Genomic DNA, 23,121 nt, shown 5'->3' with positions numbered 1-23,121 from the left:
TTAAATAAAACCACCATGATACTGTAGACCGTGTCTTACTCTGTAGACAGCATCAAAAAAATCATGCACCCACTATATTGTGGGGCCGCAGGGGTGCAAAAACATGGTTAAAAAAGGGTCTGCGTAAAAGGTGGATCTACACGGATCCTCATGGATCCTCCACTTTTTTAAAAATAATTCCAACAAATGCAGTGTCAAATCACGCCTAGAAGGCACACCTACAAACTGGACTATAAAAAACGTGGATCCAACACTTTGCCGCGCTGCAGCACCACAAAAACATGGATCCGAGGCACGGATCCTCATGAATTCATATGGTTTTTATATTGAAACAAAATAAAAACACCATGATACTGTAGACCACATCTTAGTCTGTAGGCAGAACCAAAAAAATCACGCGTCCACTGTTTCGTGGTGCCACAATGGCGCAAAAACATGGTTAAAAAACACGGATCCTCATGAATCCTCATGATTTTTGCACTAGATCAGCCCAAAGTCACCATCAGATCAAACATCATGGCCATGGGCACAGCATCCACCACAAAAATCACAGATCCACGGCTTCCTGGCAAATTAATGGCCCAAAAACATGGTTTTCGAGAATGGATCCTCATGGAGCCTCACACTTTTTGCATTGGGCCAACCCAAACTCACCGTCCAATCACACATCATAGCCAGGGGCACAGCCTACACCACAGAAAACTCAGATCCACTCCTGCCTGGCCATACTGTGGCCCAAAAACGTGGTTCCGAAGCACAGATCCTAATGGATCCTCATGATTTTTGCACTAGATCAGCCGAAAGTCACCATCAGATCAAACATCATGGCCAGCAGCACAGCATGCAACACAAAAATCACGGATCCACGGCTTCCTGGTGAAATCGTGGACCAAAAACGTGGTTTTGAAGCACGGCTCCTCATGGATCCTCACGCTTTTTGCATTGGGCCAACCCAAACTCACCATCAAATCACACATCATTCCCAGGGGCACTGCCTGCACCACAGAAAACATGGATCCACGGTTATCTGGCCACTCCGTGGCCCAAAAACGTGGTTTTGAAGCACGGATCCTCATGGATCCTCACGCTTTATGCATTGGGCCACCCCAAACTCACCGTCAAATCACACATCATTCCCAGGGGCACGGACTGCACCACAAAAATCACGGATCCACGGCTTCCTGGCCCACTCCATGGCCCAAAAACGTGGTTTTGAAGCACGGATCCTCATGGATCCTCACGCTTTTGCATTGGGCCACCCCTAAATCACTGTTAAATCACACATCCTAGCCAGGGGCACAGCCTACACACACAAAAACTCGGATCCACGCCTGCCTGGCCATACCGTGGCCCCAAAACGTGGTTTCGAAGCACGGATCCTCATGATTTCTGCACTAGATCAGCCCAAAGTCACCGTCAAATGACACATCATGGCCATGGGCACAGCATCCAGCACAAAAATCACGGATCCACGGCTTCCTGGCGACACCATAGCCCAAAAACGTTTTGAAGCACGGATCCTCACGGATCCTCATGCTTTTTGCACTGGACCACCCAAACTCACTGTCAAATAACACGTCATAGTCAGGGGCACAGCCTGCACCACAGAAAACTCGGATCCACGGCTTCCTGGTCGTACCGTGGCCCAAAAACGTGGTTTTGAAGCACGGATCCTCATGGATCCTCATGCTTTTTGCATTGGGCCAACCCAAACTCAACGTCAGATCATGCGTCATAGCCTGGAGCACAGCCTACACCACAAAAATCATGGACCCACAGTTATCTGGCCACTCCATGGCTCATAAACGTGGTTTTGAAGCACGGATCCTCATGGATCCTCATGCTTTTTCCATTGGGCCACCCCAAACTCACAGTCAAATGACACATCATGGCCAGGGGCACAGCCTGCACAACAAAAAACTCAGATCCACGGTTATCTGGCAACGCCATGGCCCAAAAACCTGGTTTTGAAGGTCAGATCCTCATGCTTTTTCCATTGGGCCACCCCAAACTCACTGTCAAATCAAACATCATGTACAGGGGCACAGCCTGCACAACAAAAAATTCAGATACATGGCTTCCTTGTTGTACCGTGGTACAAAAACGTGGTTTTGAAACACGGATCTTCATGGATCCTCACGCTTTTACATTGGGACAACCCAAACTCAACGTCAGATCACACGTCATAGCCAGGAGCACAGCTTGCACCACAAAAAACTCTGATCCACAGCTTCCTGGACACTCCATGGCCCAAAAACGTGGTTTGCTTGTGTGTTCCAGCATGGCAGGGGGTTGGACTAGATGGCCCGTGCGGTCTCTTCCAGCTCTATGATTTTATGATTCTATGACACTAGCTAGTACGCTGCACTATTCCATTAGATAGATATTGTTGCTATTTTTTAAGCTAAAGGTTATGTATAGCTGCCATCTATTAGTCTTTGAGCCAGTGTGGTGTAGTGGTTAAAAGCGGTGGACTCATAATCTGGTGAGCTGGGTTCGCTTCCCCGCTCCTCCACATGCAGCTCCTCACAGGGTGTCTGTTGTGGGGAAGGAAGGGAAAGGAGATTGTTAGCTGCTTTGAGACTCCTTAAGGGGAGTGAAAGGCGAAATATCAAGTCCAAACTCTTCTTCCAAACACTTTGTAATAGTGACATTTCCCATAAATATGCTGAGACACAACTGAATAATAATAATGTGATAGATTTCAATGGGATTCATGGAAGGGCCAAGTTTATTCAGCAGTTTAAATGAATGGGGCATAGAAGTGCTTAACTGGTTCTTGAGCAGGGCCAAAACCTGGGGGAAGGAATCTTCAGTCTCTGTAGCAAACAGCAGGCACAACAACATTTTGTATGGAATGCAGAGCCAGTTCTTCTCTAAAAAAAAAAAAAAGATTATTAACAAACCAATCAAATCACATTAATTCCAAATTATACCAATACATAATAAACTCCAAATATTTCCAAATATTTAGCCAAATTTTAAATTTTTGTTGGGGGTACCCATGCTTCAAGCTCAAAAAGGGTCCAATCCTCTCATATTTGTGCTGCTTTGATGTTCAGAGTTCTATCTTTCCATCTCTTTGTTGTTATCCTTTACCAATCGTCTTCCAATCTTGTTGTTGTTATCGTTTTTTTCTTTTCTTTATAAACTCTGAAAGTCTCCACAAGTGAGTTGAAACAAACATTATTATAGTCCTGTGTGGATTTTCACCTTAATCCAAAGGTCCTGTTCGAACGGCAGATGCCATTTCACCGTTTCCATAAAATACAGTCTAAACATCTGCTCATTAAGTTTCCCAGACCTGTTGCTCCGACATCAATCTTTTCAGGGGAGTTCTTGCCAAGTCAAATGTAGAACTCAGATATGATAGCAAAGCCGTGGCTTCCTCCCCCTCTTGATCATAAATCCTGCAACAAAGCGTGTCTCGTCATGGCGATTCTCCATTAGAACTGCGTCATCCAAAAGCCTTTCATTTGCTTTCCAGATCTTCCACAAAACAAAGCCTTTAGTCAATGATTCATTTCCACACAGTTTATTATTCTATCTCTCTTGTTATCGGTTATGCGACGGTTCTTCTTAGGGAGGGGTTGTTAGGTAAATCACATAGAAGAAAAGAAGAAAAGTCCCCCTCCCTTTCCACTCCGTTTCAACATACCGACATCTTTGATGTAATCTTCTTTAATCTAGTTTTCTGTTCAATCCAACCCATCACTCAGCTTCTCAGAGGTCGATTCAGTTAGCAGTCAAAACTCCCTTTCTTTCGCTCGAAACATGTGCATTTACTCTTCTCTAATTGTTTATCTTGAGCCTGCAACTAGGATCGCGATCAAAAGTAGTGTCCGGGAGAGCCAAAAACTCACACAAGGCCTTTCCGTCCAGTGCCCTCACCCCCTCCTTCTTTCGAACTCGGGGGTGATTTATAGGCATCCGCGGACGTGGCAGCGTTTTCCCATTCCCCCTGGGAAAACCCGGGAGGCTAATTACTCCCATATTAGCCTCTTAATTACCTCGTGTGAGCCGGAGAGATGGTATTGTTGGCCATCTTCCAATGCGCCCCTAGCGCCCCCCCGAGCCAGTTCTTCTCATAAGCAAGCAAGGGAAGCCCCTGAGGTGCTGGATGCACCACTAGAACTGGTAGCTTGGTGTGAGTACCAAGGTTGGTTTTGCTCTCTGCATTTTTCCTGAAGTTGTTGAGCTGTGAAAACCATGTCCACTGTCCCCCTAGAAGGCTGAAAACCATTTTGGGATTCAGGAGGGGTCACCTCAGATAATGTTAAGAGACGGTTTGCTAAGATCCTTGCAAGAATTTTGCCGGCCACAGCTAATAGAGAGATGCCTCTATAGTTTCTACAATCAGTCCTGTCACCTTTTTAAAAAGAGATTGATAATTTTGGCATCCCTGAAGTCTGCTGGGATTGCTTCTCTCTCCCAGATTTCTTTGATGAGCTTGTGAAGTTGTTGTGTAAGTTCAGTTCCACCCACTTTGAAGATTTCAGCAGGTATCCCATCAGGTCCACTGGCTTTGTTGTTTTTCACTTGGTTAATAGCTGTACGCAACTCTCCCAGATTTGGAGATACAGCAAGCTCATCTCTAATTTGTTTTTGTGGGATTTGTGAGAGGACCTCAGCAGCTATGGGGGAGTTGTGGTTAAGGAGATGTTGGTAGTGTCCTTTCCAGCACAGTGCAAAAGCTTCTTTTGTGGTACCATCTGCTGAGCGTAGGGGGCATATGCCATGATTTATTGGCCCATAGATGGTCTTTGTGGCTTTAAAGAAACTCTGTGCATCATGAGTGTCGGCTAAGTGCTGGATCTCTTGAGCTTTTTTTTTTTTTTATCCACCAGGTGTTTTTTAGTTCTCTGGTTCTTAGCATTGGCATAGGGTTTTTTTCTTAGTGGCACAGTTTCTTTCTCTTTGCCAGATCTGAAATGCCTTCCTTTTCTTGTCAATGATGCATTCAATCTCACTGTCATTCTCATCAAACCAGTCCTGGTGTTTCTTGGTTTGGTATCCAATAGTTTGTTCACAGACTGCAATAATGGGTGTTTTTGTTGGAGTATTGCCAAGGAGACAGAGGCATCAGGCCTCCACGCTGTCTCCGGACGATCACCGGTCTCCCGTGGAAACTGCATCAGTTAATTAGCGACATGAGCCTCAGACACATTCCAAGACTCATGCACGCCCTTTTCAGCAGTCTCCGCAATGGAAGATTCAGGCAGAAGAGCATATTTACAGCTTTATTCAACATAGGTCAGAACAAAGGAAAAACATGACTGCTTGCATCCCTGTCGAGGAAACAGCCAGAACTAAAGCTATATACAAAACGGAAGTTCCCAGTGAGAACAGTGCTGGGAGTAAACAGGCATGTGACACACAACAATCATGCCTGACTCTTTTAAGGAGGAACGGAGCTATATCCTAACAGTTTTTAGCTTGGTCCAGTGTTCCTCGATGTTATCAGGGAATTCTGAAAGCAAGTGGTCCTTAAGAGTCGTTTAGAAGCAATCCCGCTTAATGGGAACTTGAAGGGCTTGAGTGTTCATTTTGCGGCTTGGTTTTCTTCCCTGAAGCCTGCGTTGAGGTATAATCTTGATAGCCATCGTGGCGCGTATTAGTTGGTGATCTGTCCAGCGCTCGTCATAGCTCTGGTAAGAAGCACATCACGTTGATCTTTAGCACGGACAATAACATAGTCTAAGAGGTGCCAGTGGTTTGACCGAGGATGCCTCCATGAAGTTTTAAATTTATTTTTCTGTCAAAAGAGTGTTTTGGTAATAACAAGGTTGTGCGCTGCACATATCGTCAAAAATAAGATTCCATTCTGGTTGCTGTTGCCAACTCCCTCTTTCCCAATAGTCCTAGGCCACAAATCGAAATCTCACCCAACTCTTGCATTAAAATCACCCAGGAGGATAATTTTATCTTCCTTAGGCATCTCTGATAGGATGGTATCCAGCTGAGAGTAAAAATTTTCTTTAATGTCTTCATCGGCATCCAGTGTTGGTACATAAGTGCTGATTATAGTGATTTGTTGGTTTTTTGTGAGCTTTAGTCGAAGGGTTGAGAGTCGCTCATTAATGCCAGTAGGGACTTCTGACAGGAGCTTCACAAGGTCGTTTTTGATAGCGAAGCCTACACATGTATTCAGTGTTCTTGTTCAGATAGACCTCTCCAGAAGAATGTGTAGCCTCCTTTTTCTTCCTTCAGTTGTGCTTCGCCTGCTCTTCGAGAGTCTTGAAACGCTGCAATATCAATGTTAAAACATCGCAGCTCTCTTGCAATGATGGCAGTTCTGCGTTTAGGACGTTCGCTGTCTGTGTTATCTGACAAAGTCCATATATTCCATGTTCCAAAGTTCAATTGTCTTTTACGGCCCCTGGGTGGTGACCCCACTGGGCGTGGTAATCCAGTCAGGGAAAAAGGGAGGCAGACTATGTTTAGGGCACCGTTTCCAGCCACTCCCTCTTTTCGGGGTGAGCAGAGTGGATCCTAAAAGGGGCTGCTCAGTCATGGATACAGCTGCCGAGCTGCTCAACTGCCTCATTCCTTGAGTCAGAACGACTGAATCTGTATCCACTGTCCATGTGTCAATTCATGACTAGGGGCTTCCAGATTTCACATTCCTGCCTCCGTAAGCCATTTGCTGATCACAATTGGGGGGGGGGGGTTGGGTTGGGTTTTTGGAAGACGCCTGTGTGTGAATTTCTTTTAGGTGTGTAAATCAGTGCAAGCTGACCAACGCACAGCCTTCGCAGTAGGGCTCTGTTCTGATGGCATGAGTAGTCATGACAAATTGGTGGATCCTATCTGCTGCAGCCTTCATCCGCCTTCAGAGCCGTTGTAACACACTGCTTGTTATCACCCGCCTGTTCTGCAGTTGAGGACTTCTTGGATCATTCTTTGTCTAGCTCCTTCCCTGTTATGTACTAAGCTTGGATCCTAGAACAATAGACAAGTAGGATCCTAGAATGCAAGAACTGATTGGCTTGCAGGAAAAGACCAATCAGGCTCCAGGAGGGAAGCAGAACCAGCCAGTCAGACGGGACTCATTGTGTAAATAATGTATATAAAAGCCTGAGGTTTGGGGGGAAATTCAGTCACTGTTTTACAAGCTGCAATAAAGAGCATGAAATCACTACAGGACACTGAGCATATTTAATTTTCTTTGACCGTACCGCCTTGGGTGACCCTGCTGGGAGTATGAGATTCCCAACGGTTTCACTCACAAGTGTCATAGGAATGTGTAAGCCCACTCACCATGACATGTGAGAGAACTGAGATAGATTGCACTGAGCCCTGGTCCTATGAGACAAAGTGTTCCACCAAAAAGGCTCTGGCTCTGGTCGAGGACAGCTGGATATGTTTTGGGCCAGGGACCTGTCACGGCTAAAATGGCCGCTGTTTCTTTAATGCGAATAAAGCTGGGTCAGCATGACTCAGCGGCTTGCAGCAAGTTGTATATATAAGTGAGAAATGTTAGTTTGTGCTGAGGCTGGTGTTTGGATTGGTTGGTTGGTTGATTGGTGCTGGTGTATATAGTTGTTCAGTTGTGTTTTGCACAAGGACTTTTAAGAATAAAACTCTGCAAGGATATTCTCGTGGACTCCTTTTGTGCCGACAAGGAGACTGAAGAGAAAAAGGGAGGTCAGAACCCTTTCCTTCTTTTTTTTGTTTTTTACAAACACTGACAGGTTATGGGCCCAGTGTTTCTGAGCATGTGCAGAGTGCAGAACGACTAACGGCATCTCAGCAGGGAGTTGGTGAGTCCTGGTGGTGTACGGAGCCAGTGGCTGTCCGTTGGAGCAGTTGGTGGCAAGCTGTAACTGTCTGCAGTGACGCTGGAGCGGCTAGGATCTGAGGATCAAGAAAGTACTAAGCGTTGGCTACTGGAACAGTTTGAACTGCTAGAGGACCACAGTAGGCGACTCACACAGCGGCTACACCAGTTGCAGAGCCGGGCGGGACCTGAGGGTCAACAGAGGCAGCAGCTAGAAGCCGGTGAGTGCCAGCCAGAACCATCCAGTCGGACTCTAAAGAGAGAGTCAGGAGAGATTGCTGGAGACCCCACAGAAGGGGCTCAGCAAGCGCCAGCAGAGATGGCAGATTTCCAGTCTTCCCAAGTTGTAAATATTGGGGGAGGCATCCCTTTTGAACTTCTCTCAGAAAGCAACTGGCTGAGTTGGTCAATTAAAATGCAGCAGTTGTTAAAGAGAGATGGACTATGGGACTGTGTTGAAACTGAGGTTTTGAGGACTGACTCTGCTGAGAAAAAACGGCTAGATGAAAGGGCCCGTGCCCAAATTATGCTGTGTTTGAGCAACTCTCAGTTATTGCATGTAGCAAATGCCAGCACAGCGTTTGAGTGCTGGAATTTATTAACGGCAATGCATGTCAGAGAAACTGCTGGAACTATAATTTCTCTGACCAGAAGGCTGTTCAGGACTGTTATGAAAGAAGGTGAGAGTTTGGCAACTCATCTTCAAACGCTGAAATCTCTGTTTCTTCAACTACAACAGAGAGGTAAGCGTTATGATGAGACTGACCAAACCTACATTATCCTTTCAAGTTTGCCTGAAAGCTGGTTGCCTGTGATTAACAGCATGGAGAGTATGCGTCCCCGAGATCTGACCCTTGAGTATGTGGTTGGCAGATTGACCGAAGAAGCAGAAAGAAGGTCAGATAGCCAGGCTGAACTCCAAGAGCGGAGGAGTTACAGCCGAGGGGGCCAGCAGCAGAATCTGCCAATGGAGCAACACCAAGGTTTGGACTTGGCCATGGCGGTGAGGAGATGCTATAGATGCAACCAACCCGGGCATCTCCAACGTCAGTGCAGGGCAAGACTTCCAGGAGACGACGTGGAGCAGAGACAGCAATCGACGCAGAAACGTAAGCAGAAGGGGTTCTCTTCAGGGAAGAAGAACACGCGTTCTGCTCAGTTTGTGTCTGCATTTTCTCGAGAGGAAAGAAAGATACCTCGAGGAACATGGTTGCTGGACTCTGGGAGCAGCAGGATTATCTGCAACAGTCGGGAGGACTTTAAGACCCTGGAGAAGCCAACCGATGGAAAAGACTCAATTTATCTTGCTGATGGTCGTAGAAGCAAGATTGATGGCCAGGGAACATGTTTCCTGCAGTGCTTGAACACTACTCTACCAGAGACTCTGTTTGTCAGCAGTTTGGACTATTGTTTACTGTCTGTAAGCTGTTTGATTAAAGCAGGGTATAGTGTTAAGTTCACGCAGGATGGCTGTCTGATAAAGAATGGAACTCAGGTATGTGGCCGTGCAAAGTTGGAAAATGGGTTATATGTAATGCAGGACAAGCCTGTTAAAGCAGCCCAGGTGGTTCAGGATAATTTGCCAGTTCATAAGGGGTGTGTACATGAACTGCACAGAAAACTGGGTCACGCCAATTTCTGTGTGCTTTCAGAAATGCAAAAGGTGTGCAAGAACCTAAAAGTAAATAGCTGTAACTGTTTCCTAGATTGCAATGTATGTAAAATGGCCAAATCTAAGAAGAAGCCTGTGGCTTCTAAAAGTGACAGAGTATCTAAAGAGGTTTTAGAACTTGTCCATTGTGACGTGATAGGCCCTTTTCCACAGAAGACTGAAGGGGGCGCCAGATATGCTTTTCTGGTAATAGATGATAAATCACGTTTTAGTTGGTTGTTTTTGTTAAAGCAGAAATCTGAGTGTTTCCCCACATTCAGAGAATGGGTTACCCAAGCTGAAAAGCTCTTTGCTCGCCCTGTTGTGCAGCTGCAAACAGATAGGGGCGGAGAATTTCTGAACAAACAATTTGGGGCATGGTTGCGACGTAAGGGGATCACTCATCGCTTGACTAACCCTTATAGCCCTGCTGAAAATGGTCTGTGTGAAAGACGTGGGGCTGTAATACAGTCAGTAAAGGACTGCCTGCTAGTGGATGCAGGATTGGGCCACAACCATAGGCTGTGGGGCGAGGCTTTTCTCACAGCAAACTTTTTGATTAATAGAACCTGGTCTAGCTCTATAAAAGATATTCCTTATCGTGTGTTGTTTGGGAAAGAACCAGAGTGGACAATGCTCCATAACTGGGGTTCTTGGGCACATGTAAATATCCCCAAAGCTCAGCGCCAGAAAGGAGGCGCTAGAGCGCAGAGACTGCGGTTTGTGGGGTATCAGTCCTATGGCAAAGGGTGGCGTTTCAATTTACGCCCAGGACGCGTGGTTCTGTCACGAAGTGCAGACTTTGCTGACCAGGACAGATGGACTGCGATCCATGCCAACCCAGATTGCCTACTGCCCCTGCAAGTGAGAGAAGAGGCTTCTTCTCAGCCATTGGCAACACAGGAGCAGGATGAGGAGGAGGCACAGATTTCCCCAAAGGATGTGGCAATAGATAATAATACTTCTCTAGAGGAAGAGGAAGAAGAGCCAGAGATAAGGGGGGAAGAAGTAGTAGTTGTGCCTAGACGCTCCCAACGTTCAAACAAGGGTGTACCTCCTCAGCGTTTGACCCTAGGAGGAGTGAGAGTATGCAATGTGAATTGTGTGGAACCACAAAGTTATAATGAAGTCTTAGACTTACCCCCTGGGGAACGTGCTTTGTGGGAACAAGCTATGAAAGAAGAAATGGACTCCTTTAAACGTAACAAAGTGTTTGAGGTCATAATGCCGCCACCTAGTGGCAGAGTGCTGTCATGCAAGTGGGTTTACAAAAGGAAAACCCTTGCATCTGGGGAACCACGTTTTCGAGCCAGATTAGTAGCCAGAGGGTTCACTCAGATAAAAGGGGAGAGTTATGATGAAGTGTTTTCTCCCACTGTAAAGAGTGAAACTTTTCGTTTAATGCTTTCCATTGCTGCTGTAAGACAACTAGCAGTGCACCATTTTGATGTTGATGCTGCATATCTGCATGCAAATTTAGACCATGAAGTGTTAATGAGACAACCCCCTGGGTTTGAAGAGGAGAATGGTGCAGTCTGGCGTTTGAAAAAAGCTGTTTACGGTCTCAAACAAAGTGGAAGGTGTTGGAACCAGTGTTTAAATGAAGCCCTTGTAAAACTTGGTTTTAAAAGGAGTGTGGCTGATCCATGCCTGTACACCAAGGGGACAGGCAACAAATATCTAATGCTCTTAGTCTTTGTTGATGATTTGCTTGTGGCAGGGAGTTCCACAGATGAGATCCAGAAGCTCACAAGTCAACTGTAAAAGAGGTTTAAGCTTAAAGCCTTAGGGCCTGTAAGCAATTACTTGGGAGTAGAAGTAAGGCAGGAAGCTGATGGAAGTTTTCTCTTGAGCCAGAAAGAGAAAATTCTTCATTTGATAGAGCAGTTTGGCATGGAAAACTGCAAGCCAGTCCAGACTCCCATGACACCAGATTTCCCAAAGACAGTGTGTGATGATGAATTTGATCAGCCTGAGTTGTATCACTCAAAAATAGGATCACTGTTGTATTTAAGCCAGTGGTCAAGGCCAGACATTGCATGTGCTACAAATGTTCTGAGCCAACGTGTATCTAAACCCAGTACTGCTGATTGGTGTGCTTTGAAAAGGCTTATCAGATATCTAAAGGGGACATTAAATGTATGTTTGAAGATATCTAGTACACAAGATGAAAAACTAGAAGTATTTGTTGATGCGGACTGGGGAAGCTGTGTAGCTACCAGAAAATCTACAAGTGGAATGGTTATGATGTTCGCCAATTCCATAATTGGATGGAGGTCAAAGAAACAAGGATTTGTTGCGACCTCATCCTGTGAGGCAGAATATGGGAGCCTATCGCTAGCATGCAATGAAATCATGTGGTTTATACAGATACTAAAAGATCTAGATTGTAAAGTAGATTTGCCTATCCAAGTGTATGAAGATAGCCAATCGTGCATTGCATTAGCGGGCTCGGAAATAATGAAATCCGCATCAAAACATATTGCTATCCGTCATGCGAATGTGAGAGATTGTGTACAGAATGGGGTAATCAAACTGGAGTATTGTCAATCACAAGATAATATTGCTGATTTGTTTACCAAGCCTTTGCCAGCAACATGCCATAATGAATTGATGACAAAACTGGGTTTATGTATATAATGTATGTATGTATTGTTTCTGTTGGGGTTTTTCGCATTTAAGAAACAGAAGGGGTGTCACGGCTAAAATGGCCGCTGTTTCTTTAATGCGAATAAAGCTGGGTCAGCATGACTCAGCGGCTTGCAGCAAGTTGTATATATAAGTGAGAAATGTTAGTTTGTGCTGAGGCTGGTGTTTGGGTTGGTTGGTTGGTTGATTGGTGCTGGTGTATATAGTTGTTCAGTTGTGTTTTGCACAAGGACTTTTAAGAATAAAACTCTGCAAGGATATTCTCGTGGACTCCTTTTGTGCCGACAAGGAGACTGAAGAGAAAAAGGGAGGTCAGAACCCTTTCCTTCTTTTTTTTGTTTTTTACAAACACTGACAGGACCACCAGTAGGTTGCTGTCAGATGAGCGTCACACTCATGGGGGGGGGGGGTATTGGAAGATAATTCCCACAGATAAGAAAGGTCACAGACTGTTTAGGGCTTTAAAGATTAGCACCAAAACCTTGAACCTGATTCGATACTCCACCTGGAGCCAATCCAGCTGATGAACAACTGAATGTGGGCTCTCCACAAAGTCCAAGTAAGAGCTCATGTGTAATGGTTCTAGGGGTTGCTCGTGCGTAAGTTGCCGTTACTCCTGGCTAGGTTGCCTGGTTGAACCCTTTCTGTCTGGACAGCCTCAAGTTCCGTGGCTGCCTCAGTCGCTGGCAGAATCCGTCAGTGGGCGTTTCTTAAACCTCTTCCAGCATAAAAGCTGTTTGACGCCCAGTCTCCTCCCCCTTTGCCTGCGCGGAAGTTTTCTGCGCAAAGTGGGTGTGGGCAACGGAGTACTCGTGCCCTCTCCGCTGGTCTCTTGCGAAGAGTCCTGGAGCCACCTCTCCGATTCCTCCATCTGCCCCCCTTCTCCACTGGTGTTACGCTGATTTCCTTCCCCAGCAGATGGGCTACCTCTCCCCCTACTGGGACCCTCTCCACCATCGTCCTGGAGCCTCCTCTCCGCCTCCCGCTCAGATGGCAGTTCCCTGACATTATGCATCTGCATTTTAGACCATTTGGAGTTTCTGGAGCAGTCTCAAGGGTAGCCCTGCATCTCTCTCTCTCTCACACACACACACACTCTCTCTCTCTCTCTATCGCATTTATACCCTGCCCTTCCCGGCTCAGGTGTACAGCAAGTAGTAGTCTAGTCTGCAGGTGACTACTGCATGGATCACAATGGCTAGGTTGGAAAGGGACAGGTATGGTACCAATCGCCTAACCTGACATAGATTAAAAAATGGCAGTTTGCTACATTTGTGACCAATGCCTCCATAGAGACAGAAGCATCCAGGATCACACTGGGACTCCTGATGGAGGCTACAGGTGACTATTGCACCCCATGAAGAGCTGGGAACTGGCAAACCGAATCGAAATCATTCTGGCCCAGCCATTGGATGCCCATCTTTAATGGATAGAGATTCAGCCGACTCCGTTTCCTCCATCCCAGCACACCCACCTAAAAATTGGCCAATATATCCAGGGTAGCATCTGGCCTGGGCCATGAAGCAGTAGATCCATGATGTTTGGGTCAGATCTGTGGTTATCTACAATATATTTGAATAAAGGGTGAATTTGGGGTTCCCCAATGCAAAAAGTGTGATGATTCTGTTGGGATACTGCCAGGGAGATAAAGTCCATCTTGACTCCACGTCGTCTCCGGATGTCCATCAATCTCCCGTAGACACGCAGTATCAGCAATTAGCGACACGAGCTCTAGAAATAGCTTCCCTCATTCTAGAGCCGATGCACGCTCTTATCAGCAGATATGCACAGCAAAAGTTGCACCCAGGAGAGCATTATATAGAAGTTTATTCAGCGTTGGTCAGAACAGAGAAAAACCATGACTGCCTGCTAGAGATGTCTGGCAGTGAATGAGAAACGAAAGCAAAAGACACAACAGAAACATCCTGTGAGACAGGAAATACGCAGGCTGTGACACAAACATCCTGCTCCCTTTTAAGGTGGAACGGAAATATCCTAACAGATTCATGAGGATCCGTGCTTCAAAACCAGGTTTTTGGGCCATGGTATGACCAGGAAGGCATGGATCTGAGTTTTCTGTGGTGCAGGCTGTGCCCCTGACTATGACGTGTTATTTGACAGTGAGTTTGGGTGGTCCAATGCAAAAAGCATGAGGATCCATGAGGATCCGTGCTTCAAAACCACGTTTTTGGGCCACGGTTTCACCAGGAAGCCATGGATCCGTTATTTTTGTGGTGCAGGCTGTGCCCCTGGCTATGATGTGTGTTTTGATAGTGAGTTTCAGGTGGCCCAGTGCAAAACGCGTGAGGATCCATGAGGATCCGTGCTTCAAAACCACGCTTTTGGGCCATGGAGTGTCCAGGAAGCCTTGGATCCAGGTTTTTCGTGGTGCAAGCTGTGCTCCTGGCTATGACGCGTGATCTGACATTGAATTTGGGTTGGCCCAATGCAAAAAGCATGAGGATCCATGAGGATCCGTGCTTCGAAACCATGTTTTTGGTCCACGGTTTCGCCAGGAAGCCATTGATCCGTGATTTTTGTGGTGCATGCTGTGCCCATGGCTATGATGTGTCATGTGACGGTGACTTTGGGCTGATCTAGTGCGAAAATCTAGAGCTGGACCATAAAGAAGGCTGATCGCCGAAGAATTGACGCTTTTGAATTATGGTGCTGGAGGAGACTCTTGAGAGTCCCATGGACTGCAAGAAGATCAAACGCATCCATTCTTAAGGAAATCAGCCCTGAGTGCTCACTGGAAGGACAGATCGTGAAGCTGAGGCTCCAATACTTTGGCCATCTCATGAGAAGAGAAGACTCACTGGAAAAGACCCTGATGTTGGGAAAGATGGAGGGCACAAGGAGAAGGGGACGACAGAGGATGAGATGGTTAGACAGTGTTCTCGAAGCTACAAACATGAACCTGACCAAACTGCGGGTGGCAGTGGAAGACAGGAGTGCCTGGCGTGCTCTGGTCCATGGGGTCACGAAGAGTCGGACACGACTGAACGACTAAACAACAACAACAACAACAAGTGCGAAAATCATGAGGCTCCATGCTTCAAAACCATGTTTTTGGGCCACGGTATGGCCAGGCAGGCGTGGATCTGAGTTTTTTGTGGTGCAGGCTGTGCCCCTGGCTATGATATGATGTTTGACAGTGATTTAGGGGTGGCCCAGTGCAAAAAGCATGAGGATCCATGAGGATCCCTGCTTCAAAACCACGTTTTTGGGCTATGGTGTCGCCAGGAAGCCGTGGATCCGTGATTTTTGTGCTGGATGCTGTGCCCATGGCCATGAAATTTGATCTGATGGTGACTTTGGGCTGATCTAGTGCAAAAATCATGAGGATCCATGAGGATCCGTGTTTTTTAACCATGTTTTTGCGCCATTGCGGCACCACGAAACAGTGGATGCGTGATTTTTTTTATTCTGCCTACAGACTAAGATGTGGTCTACAGTATCATGGAGTTTTTATTTTGTTTCAATATAAAAATCATATGAATTCATGAGGATCCATGCCTCGGATCCATTTTTTTGTGGTGCTGCAGCGCGGCAAAGTGTTGGATCCACGTTTTTTATAGTCCAGTCTGTAGTCCTGCCTTCCAGGTGTGATTTGACGCTGCATTTGTTGGAGTTATTGTTAAAAAAGTGGAGGATCCATGAAGATCCGTGCTTCAAAACCACGTTTTTGGACCATGGAGTGGCCAAGAAGCAGTGGATCCGTGATTTTTGTGGTGCAGTCTGTGCCCCTGGGAATGATGTGTGATTTGACGGTGAGTTTGGGCTTGCCCAATGCAAAAAGCGTGAGGATCCATGAGGATCCGTGCTCCAAAACCACGTTTTTGGGCCATGGAGTGGCCAGGAAGCTGTGGATCTGTGATTTTTGTGGTGCAGTCCATGCCCCTGGGAATGATGTGTGATTTGACGGTGAGTTTCGGGTGGCCCAATGCAAAAAGTGTGAGGATCCATGACGATCCGTGCTTCAAAACCACGGTTTTGGGCCATGGAGTGGCCAGGAAGCAGTGGATCTGAGTTCTTTGTGGTGCAGGCAGTGCCCCTGGGCATGATGTGTGATTTGATGGTGAGTTTGGGTTTGCCCAATGCAAAAAGCGTGGGGATCCATGAGGATCCGTGCTTCAAAACCACGTTTTTGGGCCATGGAGTGGCCAGGAAGCCGTGGATCCGTGATTTTTGTGTTGCATGCTGTGCTGCTGGCTATGATCTTTGATCTGATGGTGACTTTGGGCTGATCTAGTGCAAAAATCATGAGGATCCATGAGGATCTGTGTTTTTTAACCATGTTTTTGCGCCCCTGCGCCCCCCCCCCCGAAACAGTGGATGCGTGATTTTTTTAATGCTTTCTACAGAGTAAGACATGGTCTACAGTATCATGCTGGTTTTATTTAATTTGAATGAAAAAATCATATGAATTCACGAGGATCCGTGTAGATCCGCCTTTTACCTTTTTCCGTTAAAAAACACGGATCCTCATGGATTGAAGCATGGATCCTCATGCTTTTTGCATTGGGCCACCCCAAACGCACCGTCAAATCACACCTTATGGCCAGGGGCACAGCCTGCACCACAAGAAGCCATGGCCCAAAAACATGGTTTTGAAGCGCGTATCCTCATGCATCCTCATGCTTTTTGCTTTGGGACAACCCAAACTCACCGTCAAATCACACATCATGTCCAGGGGCACAGCCTGCACCACAAAAATCATGAGTTGCACTACAAAAATCACAGAAATGCCCTTACATATGAGGCATCTGATCAAGATCTATATTTTAAAATAAGCTTAAAAATATATTTGCAAATGCTTGTTTCATGCCAGACATAAAGCAGCTGGCAGTTGTTTTGTTTTCCTGCACAAGGGCCCCATAGATTTATAACACCAGCAGGAGGCAAGTTTCTCAAAGTTATAGAAGGGAATTACAGGCTGTGGGAGCAGAGGTCATACAATCAAGAATACAATCAAGCTGCAAAAACACTAATTAAGAGTTGGTAAATAGTTTACCTATGGGCCTCCCATCAGCCACATTTTCCTAAGGTTAAAGGGCAAAGAGCTAATAGGAACAGCAGCTGGCTGGGAAAGGGGGGGGGGTGTAAATTGAAGAGGTTTCTCTTTACTGAAGTTTCTCAGGCAAAGGCCTTTCTTCTAAAAAACTACCTATGTTATGTATGAAATATATTGGCTTTAATGTAATTATGCAACGATTTAGAAAGTAAGAAATGTTAGATTCTTATGTTAGATTCTTATTTCATTGATGGTGTGTGAGAAGGTGAACTCAAGATCTCTGTTTATGACAAAATTTCTGTTACCATGAGCCATCTGTTTTAGCCATTTGCCCCTGTTGCCAGGGGCAGAAGGGCAAAAGGGCAAAAAGGGCAAAGGGTGATCTGGTAATTAAGGTGCCTTGTTGAGGCAAATGTAAGATATATGGCTGCTTGTCTGCCATTTATGGATAGAAGGAAATATAGCTCTTTGTCTCCCATAAAAGGTAATAGGAAATGGGTGTATCTTTTATGATTGGTTCTAGCAGACAGCCAATAGGAATTTCAACCAGGCTGATTGGACAGAGGCAGCCAAAGGAGGAGCAAGGGGGCTGGGCTGAGGAAATATAAGTGCTGATCACCAGGGCTGGGGTGTGCAGAGCTTTTGGTAACCATATACCACTGTGCCTATTATTTATTTGTCTGACAAATAAATTATTATTTTAATTTCTCTATTGCTGCGTTGAATATTTCATTCCAGCTAAGCGTTAACCACAAGCAGGGTGCTACACATACACTGTTAATGTCACCACTGGAACATTACATTGGGTAATAATTTTTTACTTTTTGAATGTTGTCTAGATTTCTACAACTCATTTAGGCTATTTTTGCACTGCTGAATCAGGAAATGGCATCTGTTTCTCTCCATCAGGTCAAGTTTACTGTAAACTGAATGGTGGGCATTGATAAAGGTAAAGTAAAGGTAAAGGTACCCCTGCCCGTACGGGCCAGTCTTGACAGACTCTAGGGTTGTGCGCCCATCTCACTCAAGAGGCCGGGGGCCAGCGCTGTCCGGAGACACTTCCGGGTCACGTGGCCAGCGTGACATCGCTGCTCTGGCGAGCCAGAGCCGCACACGGAAACGCCGTTTACCTTCCCGCTAGTAAGCGGTCCCTATTTATCTACTTGCACCCAGGGGTGCTTTCGAACTGCTAGGTTGGCAGGCGCTGGGACCGAACGACGGGAGCGCACCCCGCTGCAGGGATTCGAACCGCCGACTTTTCGACGGCAAGCCCTAGGCACTGAGGCTTTTACCCACAGCGCCACCCGCGTCCCATTGATAAAGGTAAGTACATGTAAATTGCATGTTGCTTCACCATTTTTCAAACTTCAGGGCTTGAACTTCCGTTTCTTGGAACTCCTGGAATGCTCAGCGGCAGGGAGGTCTCTCTTCAGAGTCCAACAGTAGTCAGCATCATGACTGCGTCCCAGCGACCCTGATACCTGGTCTCCATCTCTTTCATGTCCTGATGGAATCTCTCCCCCTGCTCGTCACTCACTGAACCCAGGTTCTCAGGAAACCGGTCCATATGTGAAAATAGGTAGTGCATCTTGACGCTCATGTTGCAGCCCAGGTTTCTGAAAGCAGTCAGCATGTTGTTGACAAGTTCTGCGTAGTTTCTGGCCTTATTGTTGCCCAGAAAGTTCTTCACTACCAGAACAAATGCCTTCCATGCTTCCAGTTCCACTTCGTTCATTGAGTTTCCGAACTCTGGATCTCTGATGTGCTGACGGATCTGAGGACCGTCAAAGATGCCAGCTTTCAACTTCTTCATGCTCAATCCTGGAAAAGCTTGGCACAAGTAAGTGAAGCAGTCACCATCCTTGTCCAGAGCCTTGGTGAACTGCTTGATTAAGCCGAGCTTGATGTGCAGCGGTGGGAAGAGTATTTTGTCTCTATCCACCAGGGGGTCGTTGATGACGTTCCTTTCTTTGCAAGACACCAATTCCTCCCGCACAGGCCAGTCCTCCTTCGTGTAATGCTGAGCACGGTCCTTACTATCCCACATTCACAGAAAACTAGGGTACTTGGTGAAGCCAGACTGTTGTCCCAACAAAAAGTTCACCATCTTCATGTCAACACAAATAAACCACTTATGCTGATCATAACCAATTTTCTCCAGCACATACTTCACCGCTTCCTAGTTCTCCTTCAGTGTACTCAAGTGAGCCAGGGGTATAGAGGCAAACTGGTTGCCGTTGTGTAGCAGAACACATTTCAGTGATCGCTTGCTGCTGTCAATGAACAGTCTCCAATCTTTGGGTTCGTACTGTGGCACTCCAAGCTTGAGCAGAAGCTGCACAATATTTACACAGTACACAAAGACCTTCTCTTCCGAGAAAAAACGGAGGTACTCTTGATGCCTGTTGCGGAAGAAGCTGATGCGAGCACTGTCAGAGAGGAGGTTTTTTTCCTTCAATCTGGATGCCAACAGTTCGGCAGAGTCCTTTGACAAGCTGAGGTCGCGAACTAGATCATTCAACTCCTTTTGGGAAAATGGATGTGGAGCATCATCTTCAAGAACCACTTCTTCTTCTTCATGTCCTTCAACACTGGAGGCATCTTTGTCACTAATGTCAGGAAGTTCTCCGAAGATAGGCACTGGAATTTCATCACAATGAGCTACAGGACGACGTGCTGATTGAAGATCAGGATACTTGAGGCTGCTCCGGTTCTTTCTGTTGATCCCAGCCGCACCAATTTATGGAAGATTTCGAGGTTTTATGACTTCAAACTGATCCCTTTTCGACATAATCACCCAGAACTATCGGACCTGAATACTTCTTGTCATTAAAATGATCATTTCCAATCAAAACAATTCTTCGACATGGCATTTTACCCCCACCAACTTCTTCTAAAATGCTCCAAACAAGCGTTCATGTGTACAAAAACGTAAAAAAACGACATGTGGCCATAGCTCAAAAACTTGACCTGATTGAGGAAAACCAATGTGATTTTTGGATTCAGCGCATCAGATTCGTCCTAAATCAACTGAAAAAACGCAGACAACAAATTTGTTGTTGACCAGTGTTAGAGCCGATAGGAGAACATATTTTTCACTCTATAGGACGCACTGTTTACCCTCCAAAAATTAAGGGGAAATGTGTGTGCATCCTATGGAGCGAATGCAGGCTTCTTGGCTTCAGCGATAGCAACGCGAAGCCTCTGAAGCGCAGAGGGAGCGCTCCCTCCGCACTCCTGAGGCTACGTGTTGCTTTCGCTGAAGCCTGGAGAGCGAGAGGGGCTGGTGCTTCGCTGGAGAGGCGCTGCAAAGTTTTTCCTCTCTGCGCAGTGCCCCTTCAGCGAAGCGGGAGGAGAAATGGAAGAGGCTCTGTTTCTCCTCCCGCTTCTCTGAAGGGGCGCTGAGCGGAGATGGGGAGAATTCCCCCCCCCCCCCCCGTTCTCCCCCTCCTATGGTCCGGTGCATCCTATGGTCCTGTGCATCCCATAAAGCGGAAAATATGGTATATATTGTACCAAGATATGGTTCATGTTCAAGAACAGATCAAATACATGCCAAAGTATTAAAGAGGAGAAAAAATATGAAACTGTTTACATACGGTCAACGCCATGTCTGCACAGGCGCCGGCACAATTTGGCGCTTCTGCGCATGTGAAAGCGGCGAAACCTGGAAGTAACCCGTTCCAGTACTTCCAGGTTTCCCGCGGTCCGCAACCCAAAAACACATAACTTGAAGCGGCCGTAAGATGAGGTATGACTGTACAAAAATGTTCTTTCAATGGTATATAACTTTGAAAAATATACAGAATATGAATAATGCAATGAATGGACATCGCTGGAAATGTGATAGACCTTAAGGAATCTTCTTCCATTTATGGTGGACCTGTGAAAAGACCAAAAAGTTTTGGAGGAAAGTTCATTTTGAAATGAAAAAATGTAAAAAAAACAAACCCTAAATTTGCATTGGACCCCCAAACTATGCTGTTGGGAATGACTCCTTCAGCTACTGTATTGTGAAATCGTCAGTGGAACTATTTAGTTATATGACCACAGCAGTCAGAGTGGTGTTGGCTAACATATGGAAATCTGACATATGTCCTGAAATAGATGTATGGAAAGAGAAACTATCAGAATATGCAGTAATGGCAAAACTCACGAATTTAGTAAGTAATTGACTCATCTTTATAATTTGTATACAACTTAACAGAACTGTAACAAAATGAACATCTGTAAGGATTTGTATAATAGACCTTAGTTACAAAAATATTTCCTGTTTAAAAATAGAAGCTTTGTGTGTATATGATAAAGAAAGAAATATATAGTAGAATAAATCTTGTCTGTCTGATCTAGAAATGAAATCATATTTTAAAATAATTCTTGCTTTAGATTTTTATAATCATATATGGTATTTCTCCAATAGCAAACTACCTAGAATTGGAAATAACATTTAGTACACTAACCTTTGTTTAACTCTTGATAAATGTCAGCTTGCTGAGTTATTTTGTATGATTGTGATTCAATGTTATATTTGCACTCAACAAGGGAAACCCACACGACCTGAAGGTGTTGCTGTGCAATGCTAGGTCAATGATTCATAAGACCACTGTCATCCATGACTTGATCGTGGATGGAGGACTTGACCTGGCATGTGTAACAGAGACTTGGTTGGATGAAGCAGATGGTCCTGTCCTAGCTGCTGCTTGTCCACCAGGTTTCTCTTACACAATTCGGATGGTCCGCCCCACCACTTAATGGATCCAAATGGTTTCCATGTTGATGGCCTTTCAGCTGATTCCCTGGTGGCCCACTGGAATGTGGAGTTAATCAGGGCTATTGACTGTCTGGCTCCGAAGCGCCCTCTCCGAAGCGCATGGAACCGGACAGCCCCGTGGTTTTCTTTGGAGCTGAGGGCGAGGAAACAATCGCTGAGACGGCTAGAGTGCCTGTGGCAGAAAACTCATTCTGAATTGGACCGGACACAGGTTAGAGCTCAACGTCGAGCCTACCAAGTGGCGATAGCGACGGCGAAGAAGACTTTCTTCACCGCCTCTATTGCATCTGCAGAAAATAGTAGCAGGAGACTCTTTCAGGTGGTTTGCAGTTTAACGGAACCACCTTTATCACTGGGGCCTTGTAAAGACCCCAAGATCTCCTGCAACGATTTTTAAATTTTTATGCAGATAAAGTCGCTATTATTCGGAAGGAGGTAGACACCACCGTGGGAGCAGGGCCGGGAGAGTGCTAGAGCCCTGTCTGGTCAAGTTGCATGGAATCAATTTCAATCCGTTACCCCCAAGAATGTGGACAGGCTGCTTGGATGCTTGAAACCAACCACCTGTCTCCCTGATCCTTGCCCATCTTGGCTTATAAAAGCTACCTGGGAAGGGTTGGGCAATGGGCCCTGTGAGGGAGCCTTCCCAGACCTGCTGAAAGAGGCGGTCATTAAACCGCTTCTTAAAAAAACATCTTTAGACCCGGCCAGTATGGCCAACTATCGCCCATTCTCAAATCTTCCATTCTTGGGCAAGGTGATTGAGCGAGTGGTTGCTGAACAACTCCAGGCATGCCTGGAAGAAGCGAACCATTTGGATCCCTTCCAATCGGGATTCAGGTCTCATCATGGGACTGAAACTGCCTTGGTCGCGCTGGTTGATGATCTCTGGTGGGCTAGGAACAAAGATGAGAGCTGTTTCCTAGTTCTGCTGGATCTCTCAGTGGCTTTTGATACAATCGATCATAACATCCTTCTGGACTGTCTAGAGGAGCTGGGAGCTGAGAGCACTGTTATTCAGTGGTTCTGCTCCTTCCTCCTGGGCTGTGTCCAGAAAGTGGTGGTGGGGGATGAGTGTTCAAACCCCTGGGCCCTTATTTGTGGGGTGCCTCAGGGTTTCGTCCTCCCCTTCATGCTTTTTAACATCTACATGAAGCTGCTGGGAGAGATCATCAGGGGGTTTGGACTGGGTGTCCATCAATATATGGATGATACCCAGCTCTACCTCTCTTTCAACTCAGAACCAGTGAAGG

General features: G+C 46.0%; 1 protein-coding gene across 1 annotated transcript in view; it reads right to left on the bottom strand.

Moving 5' to 3' along the window:
- The window catches only part of LOC310668866 (large ribosomal subunit protein uL29-like), a 455,615-nt gene that overhangs the window by 350,143 nt on the left and 82,351 nt on the right, over window positions 1–23,121 (bottom strand). The gene's annotated exons all lie outside the window — the stretch shown is intronic.

This window comes from Podarcis tiliguerta (genome assembly GCF_965153285.1).
Source record: "Podarcis tiliguerta genome assembly, chromosome: W".
Taxonomy (NCBI): Eukaryota; Metazoa; Chordata; class Lepidosauria; order Squamata; family Lacertidae; genus Podarcis; species Podarcis tiliguerta.
The sequence above is the reverse complement of the archived record's forward strand: the minus strand, read 5'-3'. Positions and strand labels throughout refer to the sequence as shown.